At 39.9% G+C, this 9,760-nt stretch overlaps 1 non-coding gene across 1 annotated transcript; it reads left to right on the top strand.

The window, feature by feature from the left end:
- The first annotated feature begins 7,313 nt into the window (after nt 1–7,313).
- Nucleotides 7,314–7,390, top strand: TRNAV-CAC (transfer RNA valine (anticodon CAC)). Its single transcript has one exon. It is a non-coding gene; the product is annotated as a tRNA-Val (tRNA).
- The last annotated feature ends 2,370 nt before the right edge of the window (nt 7,391–9,760 follow it).

Here is a 9,760-nt window from a genome sequence, read left to right as displayed (position 1 = left end):
GGAGATCCTTGCTCTGATTTTAATAAACAGAGATATTGTCCAACTAGATTAGTTTTAGATCTAATGATTTTGTCTGCTGGCATAATTAGTAAACAGCAACCAGGTGTCTGAATTATCTTTTGGCTTTCCTCTCCTGCTGTGAAGTAAGTTTTTCCATCACTAGGTCTTCCACTACCATCTATAGGGGTGGAGGTTAGGAGTGGCCACGTGCTTCCAGGGTGCTGCTCTGGGAATGCTGGACTCTCTGTTCCCCTGGGTTCATGAGCTCACCCTGTTTCCATGTGTCACTGCACATGTGTTGGATCCTGATGGAAAAATAGTTGGGATTGAGTGGAAATAGCAGGGAGTGGGACAGCTACATTTCAAAGCTTTTCATTTCCTTTTCCTCTGTATCCAGCATATGGCTTTAATGGGGTTGCTGAGTGTATAGTTCTGTGTAGTTTCCCCCTTCACATAGTTTTCTCTTTCACCTCTGTGCTAACACCAACCCTAATCTTAAAAGCAAAATAGCATTCTCACCTGTCTCTTGGGAAGATGAGTTTTACTTTGATTAAAAACAATTTAAGAGCGCTTCCCTGGTGGCGCAGTGGCTGAGAGTCCGCCTGCCAATGCAGGGGACATGGGTTCATGCCCCGGTCTGGAAAGATCCCACATGCCGCAGAGTGGCTGGGCCCGTGAGCCATGGCCGCTGAGCCTGCGCATCCGGAGCCTGTGCTCCGCAATGGGAGAGGCCACAACAGTGAAAGGCCCGTGTACCAGAAAAAAAAACAAAAAAACAATTTAAGGAATTAAGCTGTCTTAGAAATTCTGCTCATGTAACCTAGGACTATTATTTTTTTAATGTGATCATCCACTGTAAAAAAATTTTTTTTTCTATATCTTTTTTTGGAGGGGAGTAGGGTAGAGGTTTGGGATATATCATGGTCCTGTGGTAGTAGGAATGGAAACTTGTTTTCTGGTCCTAACTTTGCCTCTAACTAAATGACTATTTCAGACATGTCATTTAAACTTTTGGGTCTATAGAACATGAACATTGAAGGCTAACTGGATGATCTATAAAATCCCTTCCTGATTAAAAAAAAAATTCTAGGATTACATCCATCTAGTTTTCAATTCTTTTTTGTTTGTTTCTCTTTTGGTTTCCCAGAATTTGAGTGAAATAGAATTTGGAGGAAGTACAAAGTGTGAACAGGACTATTTTCATCCAATAAGGATTTTCTACCATAAACACATTCTTCATTGATTTGTTGTTCTGTGGATTTTCTGTGAATCAAATTTTTCAAAATTACCTGTGGTTCACATGTTTAGAAAGATTGGAATATAATTAGATCCTTTGAATAACTCTCAGAGTGACCATTAAATCCTCTCTGGAATTTTATTAGTTTATTGAAAACAGGGCCTTAGTGTCTTCTTAAGAAGAAACAATATGTATTTTAGCAAGAAACTTCCTGGAATGGATTAGTCCAGGAATTTGTGCTCAGGATTTTAGCTTCCAGTCCCCTCCTCCCCATCTTTATTTTTGCACTTGATTTACTACTTAACCTTCAATAATCGCTTCATCTCTCTAGGCTATAGATTGCCCAGCTAATGAACAGCTAATGTATTATTTCAGAATTATCTAGAACTTAAGGGTTACCAAGTTAATTTCTGTAATGTGTTTTGAGATATTCCGATAAAGAGTGATAAGGACAATGTCTTATTTTAGTCTCATTTTCCCCTTCATGCTATTAAAAACATTCAATATGAGAAATGCTATTTTTGCTTTCCAAGCAGAACTTTTGAAAATGTTGATGGTATAACAATGCTGTAAAAAAAAATCAGATATTTATTAACCTTAAGCAATCACATTATTTATTAAGCTTCAAATCATCAGCATTAAGTTCTCCCTTTTTTTTTCCTGGGTGCTATCTAATTTCTTTGCGTATCTTGGTGATTAAAAGTATCCTATATCCACTAACAAGAGGGTGGCTTCACTTTGTGCCAGATAGAAACTCTAATTCTCCCTAGAGAGTTTAAATTGTGTAGAGTGGATTAGAAGGACGTCTTTCTTAGTTCTATGAAGGCCACTTTTATCCAAGGACCTTTATTTCCTGGCCTAATTTAGCCACAGGCGTCCTTTAAAGTGGAATAGTACCGATGATTGATAAATATAATCTGCATGGAGATATAACAAGTAACAATTTAGAGACTGTTCTTTATCTTTGGCAGTGGAATTTCAAATCCACATGTCTTTACAGATTAAATACTTATCTCCTGGGTTGAATAATTTAAAACATCAAAAACTTACTTGCTTTGAAATGGCTGGCATGTAGACTAACCACATTATTGTCATCTAGATCCTTTATTATTTTATTTTTTCATGTTTTTCAAATGTTACAGTAGTTGATGGTCTGCTGGGTCAGTAATATGGACATTTTTTCCAGCTAATGTATGCCAGTGTGAGGGTGGATCCAGGTTTTTGGGGGCTTGTCTGAGTTTGTTTGGGCTGCTACAACAGAATACCATAGACCAGGTGGCTTATAAATGACAGAAATTTATTTCTCACAGTTCTGGAAGCTGGGAAATCCAAGACCAAGGTGTCAGCAGAGGGCTGTCTTCCTGGTTCATAGATAACTGTCTTGTCATTGTGTCCTCACATGGTGGGAGGGGCAAGGGAGCTCTCTGAGGTCTCTTTATGAGGGGCTAATTCCACTCATGAGGGCCCCACCCTCATGACCTAATCACCTCCCAAAGACCCAACTGCCTAATACCATCAAATTGGGGATTAGGTTTCAACATACGAATTGGGTGGGGGAGGGGTAAGACACATTCAGTCTATAGAAGGGCCTAAAGCTTACATAATTGGAGAAGTCTCTAAGAAAAAGAACACAAAGTAGGTATGATTGTGAATTTATACATAGAAAAAGAAATTACACACAAAAATAAAATTAAAAGAGCTGATAAATATCACAAACTAAATATCTGAAACTAAACTGCCCTTTCCCCAATATTTTTGGGTATATGCACTTTGATTACCTGTTCATATACCAACAATTTGAAATTGTATATCATTTTCTGTAGATGAAATAGAATAAATTAATCTTTTCACTAGCATGGTTGGTTGAAAATTTTTTTATTATTATTGATAGTTTATAAATGTTTCTTTTATTTCCACAACCCATTATTGGTCATGAAAATTATTGATTGTTGTCAAATTTGGGAAACCTCTAAAAGTTTCACTCACATATGCACTCTCTCTAGTATTCCTCCAAACACAGAAATGCAATAAATATATTTTATTTCATGCAGTTGCCATCAAAAGAAAAAATATGGTGCGTTTATAATTGTATATGCTGCATTATTGAGTATATTTGTGACAGAAAGGGAACTTTTACTTTGACTAGATATTTATGGGAACTACATACTCTGTTCACAATTTTACAAGTCTGATGATTGGAGGAATTTTCCAAAGATTCACGTTTCCTTTTTCACCCATATACGTCTGTTCCTGGGGGCCATAGAGGACGTTCAAGTCACAATACTACCTCTAGCTCTGCACATTTGTGTTGTGATGTCTGGTGAGTCAGCATAGTAGGCATTAGGGATATTCCTGGAAGCCATTCCTTACACCAGGATGGTTGGCAATAACTTATTTATAATGGAATAATTGTGAGTCATAGGAATATATCTCATTTGAGCCAAAGTAAATGTATATCCTATTCAATTTCTATTTAACTGGATCTTAAACATGCCTACAGGCAGGTTACCACTAACATGAGAAGTTAAGTGACAGTCAGGACATAGGAGTAGAAAGAGACCGTGGTCTTAACTAATTGTTGTTACAAGACCTTTTCCATATTTTATAAAAATGTAATATTCTCTGAGTACATTGCTGGGGTCCCTCCCAGGGCCTTGGAAGGTGCCTATGAAAGTGAGGATTCTGAACCATAAATGCTATTAACTTCACAGAAAACCTGACTCTGACCAAGTGCTGGGATTTTTGCCTTTGGAAATAATGTTCTTTATATCTCTGGTCCAGGGGTGAACACCCCATTGCGGCGCCAGGCATGGTGCTGATGGCAGTTCTGCTGTCAGGGAATAGCAGTGGACCTCTTTCTTTCCCTTCCCCACCTTTCCTTTTGTTTCTGGTATTCCCAGAGCCTAGCATTATACTTGGCACATACCATGTGGAGAAGCAAGAAGATGAACCTATTCTAAAGTTCAAATCCCACTTCTGCCATTTGGCTTTTGAAAGATTTGTTTATGTTTATGAGTCTCAATTGTAAAATGGAGTTAATAATACACATTTCAAATGTTTTTGCTAGCATCTGAGATAATATATGAAAATTAATTTTTGTGAGCCTTGGTTTACTCATCTATAAAGTGAAATTAATAGCACATATCCTAAAAGGTTGTTTTGAGCATCTGAGATAATGCATGTAAGTTAACCAGCACAGTACTTGGAATACAGATAGCATTGATCAATAAATTATCACTACTTGTAGGAAAGACTCACCAAATATTCTTGTGCTCTTCTTCCCAGCCTCCCTTGCAGTTAGGTTGGAGTCATGTGACTAGCTCTGGCCAATAAAATGTGAGAGGAAAGTGGCATTTATGGGCCAAGACAGTTAAAAGCCAGTGTATTTCCTGCATCTCCTTCTACCTCTGCAGCAGCAACCTTGGTGATGGTGTAGCTACACTATGCATGGATCCTGGATCCCTGAGTCACCATCAAAGGAGAATTCACAGGAGAGCCTCTGGACTGTATTTGGACTTTGTGTGAACATGAAATAAGAGTTGATTGTGATAATCCACTGTGATTTGGGTTTTTTTGTTACTATGGTTTAGCCTAGCATTATATTGTCATTATAATTATTGTTGTTATTATTACTGAACTGAAGTACTTAAGAACTTTGGCATTTTAGTGATACATAAAGCTACCTAGAGCATTGGCTCCTGTGCTCAGTAATGGGGACATAAAAATTGCTGTTGCACATAAAACCACTAGTTCTTGCACAAACACTGGATCTAAGGAGGTCAAACTAAAATAAAATAGGAAAGAGAAAGAAGTGCATTAAAATTTCCATTTGGCTCACCATCTATTCCTTTCTATTTAGGCTACCTTTTTTTTTTTTTTTTTTTTTTTTTTGCGGTACGCGGGCCTCTCACTGTTGTGGCCTCTCCCGTTGTGTAGCACAGGCTCCGGACACGCAGGCTCAGCAGCCATGGCTCACGGGCCCAGCCGCTCTGCGGCATGTGGGATCTTCCCGGACCGGGGCACGACCTGTGTCCCCTGCATCGGCAGGCGGACTCTCAACCACTGCGCCACCAGGGAAGCCCTAGGCTACCTTATTTTCATGAAACGCCGACTCTAAGAGTCATGCATATTTTTATGACATTAAAAGCGAATGTCCTTTTCTATCAAAGTTTTAGAAATTATGTTTCCACCCTTTTAAGTTTCATTGGCTCAGCAATCCTTCATTCCTTAATAAAAGTTCTAATTAGAGTGCTGTGCACTGCCTTCAGCATTAGGAATAAATTCCATAATCACAGATTTACAGATGGGCAGCTGGTAGGTTACATTCAGAATTTAGCCAGCAACGGGCACCGGCAGAGAATGAATATCTGTGTTTTTATTTTTGGAGGAATTATCACTTAAACTACATGGAAGGGACTTCCCTAGTGGTCCAGTTGTTAAGACTCTGCGCTCCCAGTGCAGGGGGCCCAGGTTCGATCCCTGGCCAGGGAACTAGATCCCGCATGCCCCAACTAAAAGATCCCACGTGCTGCAACTAAGACCTGGGACAGCCAAAAAAAAAAAACTACATGGAAAACTTCTGTTTACCACCTTTTTTTTTTTTTTACATAGTGAAACTAAAAATGGTTCCAGGTGTCCAGCTCTCTTTGGGAAGACTGGTAGAAATGGGCTGTTTCCTAGATCCTGTGCGATTGTTATCAAAAACCTCCAGAAGTAGACCAGGGCCAATGCAAATCATGGTAAGAGGTTAGTACCTGAAGGGCTTCAGGACATGCCACCCCAAAATATGCTGTTTTGGCATATTCACTATTTTGAGCTGAAGGCACTTGAGAAGCAGCAGATGGAGGAACGGCTCTCTGACCTGCTTTTTTCTACCTAAAAATAGGCCATAGGGCTTCCCTGGTGGCGCAGTGGTTGAGCGTCCACCTGCCGATGCAGCAGACACGGGTTCGTGCCCCAGTCCGGGAAGATCCCACATGCCGCGGAGTGGCTGGGCCCGTGAGCCATAGCTGCTGAGCCTGCGCGTCCGGAGCCTGTGCTCCGCAACGGGAGAGGCCACAACAGTGAGAGGCCCGCGTACCGCAAAAAAAAAAAAAAAAAAACAGGCCATAAAATGAGAAAGATGCCTTCCTGTACAAGCAAGAGAAGTCTCTGGTCCTTAATACCAGAGACTGGAAATCAGTGCTGAAATGGGTCTGTACAAACTTACTAAAATAACCTTATCTTCCTAGTTTTGCCCCTCCAGGTATCTCCTCCTCACTTCCCACCATTTGCTGCCTCTATTTCAAACCTCTTTGTCTTATTTCTTATAATTTATCATTTCTTTGTCTAAAAGGTATAAAAGCTTTCTGCTCTGGTCACTTCTTCAGGTCTTCATTCTCTTGTGAAGGTCCCCATTTACCTGTAAAATTCTAATAAAACCTGCATGTTTTTCTCCTGTTAATTTATCTTTTGTCAGTTTAATTCTTAGGCCTAGCCAGAGACCCTAAGAGAGTAGAAGAGACTTTTTCCTCTCCTACATGCCAAAGAAGTAATATGAATATTGGTAATACTAATACCATCACACTAATCATTACTGTGATGCTCTAGAGAAGTGATCAGACCACAGGTCAGAAGGTTGGAAAGTTAGGTGGGACACAGATGGTTTGGGAAGCTGGCCTTGAACCAAGACAGAGTACTGGATCTTTTTTTTCTGAGTGCTGCCTAGACACCTCGGTTGGGGGCAGGCAGGCAGCAAGGGTGATGAACAGGTCACAGCCTTAAGGATGTGGAATTAAGTTGGACCCTCGGGACAGTTTGAGAAAAATGAGAATGCTTTTGACACAAAGGAAACATGCTAATATTTATTAAACTTGAAGATGATATAAAAGAAATATACATAGGTTAAGAGGGTTTCATAACCTTAGTCTAATATGGACAGAGGGGTTTACTACTAGATTTATATGGTCCTTGTGTCCAGATATTCCATGACAGAAAAAAGAGCACAGATTAAAAAAAAAAAAAAAACCCACATCTAATGGGCCTCCTTAAATCACCAACTGAACTACTATGTTGCAGAAATACTTGGACAGGGGCTTCCCTGGTGGTCCAGTGGGTAAGACTCTGTGCTCACAATGCAGCGGGCCGAGCCAGGTTCGATCCCTGGTTGGGGAACTAGATCCCGCATGCATGCCATAACTAAAAGATCCCTGCATGTTGCAATGAAGATCCCGTGTGCCATATTAAGACCAGGCTCAGCTTAGCACAGGGAGATCACCTCGGTGCTTCCCTAGAGGGGTGGGATAGGGAGGGTGGGAGGGAGACGCAAGAGGGAGGAGATATGGGGATATATGTATAGCTGATTCACTTTGTTATACAGCAGAAACTAACACACCATTGTAAAGTAGTTATACTCCAATAAAGATGTTAAAAAAAATAAAACCACTGTACACTTTAAATGGGTGAATTGTGTGGTATGTGAATTAAGTCTCAATAAAGCTGTTTTGTTAAAGTGAAAAGAAAAAAAAAAGCCCAGGCACAGCCTAAATAAATAAATAAATCTTAAAAAAAAAAAAAAAAAAAAAAAAGGAACTACTTGGATAGTCGTAACTGATGGGCCTAACTTAAAAAGCTTCTTGGCAATGTTGGGATATGACTACACATTCTGAAATACTTGAAGAAATCTACATAATAAATTGCAGCTACATCCCCAATAAGGAGACATGCAGAGGAAAAGGAGACCGTTCCTGCAGGTATTCTGAAAGCAGGAAGAGTCCTTGTGCTGTCTTGCTCAGATTTCTCTACAGCTTTGATTTACTACCACTAGCAACAGACAAGCTGTTCTGAGTTCACTCCGAAAATCCTCCCATGGGGGCTTCAGTGCTTTTTCCCATTTTCCAGAGCAGCAGCCTCCAGCAACAGGCTTGCCGGTGGCTCTCCCTCTGGCCAATTCAGCCTCATTAACCACCTGCAGGCCTCTATTCCCGAGCATCAGAATCACCTGGAGGGCGTGTTAAAACAGATTATTGGCCGAGCTCCCCCCGTTTCTGATGCAGTCGGTCTGCTCTGAAACCCAGAAACTGGCCTTCCCGACAACTCCCCTGGAGATGCTGTTGCTGCTGGTCTGGTGGCCACCCTTGAAGAACTGCTGTTTAATATACACCCCAGAGGTACTTTTATAGTAAATGTTTTATTAACAAAGTGAATCCTTTTCTGTAATCCTGGAGCATGCTTACCAATCATTTTTTACTACTCGATGCTGAATGCTTATAATGTTTCTAAAGATCTTCTCTGAATCACCAAATCACTGAATCTCGGGTGTTCGACAAACCTTACGGGGCCGGATTTTCTAATTTCTTATTTTTCCCCCTTTCTTTATTGGGCTTAAGTATAACTTTACCCTTTGTGCTCCAACCCAGTATCCCTGGATTTTCTGATAAAGCCTCTGTCTTCCTCTCTAGCCAGTTGTTTCTCAGTGACAGGCTCTTTCTTCCTGTTCTTCCTTGTCACAAGTAAGGATGGTAGTCTAAGGAACACATTGACTTTAATAAAAGTGCTGTAAATAGACAAGATATCGGTTTAATCAGTACTGCTTTGGGTCACCTCCCCTCTCAGAAATGGTGCTACTCAATCTTACCCGATTTTCTGTCCTATTATTTGATCGCCTATTGCTTTTTCCTCTCTGAAAAACATGATATGATTCTTGCAGATGAGAATCCAGTTTAATTCCTTCTTTTTTTCTAATTCTGAAAGTTCTTTTTTCTTTTCTCCAGGCTCATGATATTTTCGTATAAGTTACTTACTGTCATCGTGTCTCCCTGCTTGCTTTTCTTGGTTGCTTGTTTGTTTTCATCATATATATATTTTTTACTGTGCTAAAATGGACACAACAAAGTCAACCCTTTTAACGAATTTAAGGTGTACAATTAAGTGGCCTTAAGTACATTTATAATATTGTGCTACCATGACCACTGTCCATTCTCAGAACTTTTTCATCATCCCAAACAAACTCTGTGCCCATTAAACAATAACTTTTCATTCTCCTCTCCTCCCAGGCACTGGTAACATGTATCTACTTTCTGTCTTTATGAATATGCCAGTTTTAGGCCTCTCGTACTGAAATCCTACAATATTTGTGTCTGGCTTATTTCACTTATTATAATGTTTTCAAGATTCATCCCTGCTGGCTTTTATAATCTGTATTTCTTCTTAGTTCTCTGCAGCAAAGCTTGCACTTTTCTAGTACTCTTTTCCAAAATAAAGCTCTTCTTTTTATTTTTATGACCACCCCTGCTCCTCCCCCCTCCACTTTTCTTTTGAAAACTGACTCTCCCAATCATGAAAGTAAGGATTCTAGAATCATACCTTTTGTTTGGCTTTTACTAGCAGGTGAATAGAGTTTTGTGTGCTGATTATTCATTCTGTGACTCATGTGTAGTGCATCACTGAAATCAATGCTATCATCTTGTTCCATAACCAGCCACAGCAAGTAGAATTTTCCCAAAACCTTTTAGGTGTCTCTCAGAATTTTGCCAAGATCTCTTT

This window comes from Mesoplodon densirostris, chromosome 3 (genome assembly GCF_025265405.1).
Source record: "Mesoplodon densirostris isolate mMesDen1 chromosome 3, mMesDen1 primary haplotype, whole genome shotgun sequence".
Taxonomy (NCBI): Eukaryota; Metazoa; Chordata; class Mammalia; order Artiodactyla; family Ziphiidae; genus Mesoplodon; species Mesoplodon densirostris.
The sequence above is the reverse complement of the archived record's forward strand: the minus strand, read 5'-3'. Positions and strand labels throughout refer to the sequence as shown.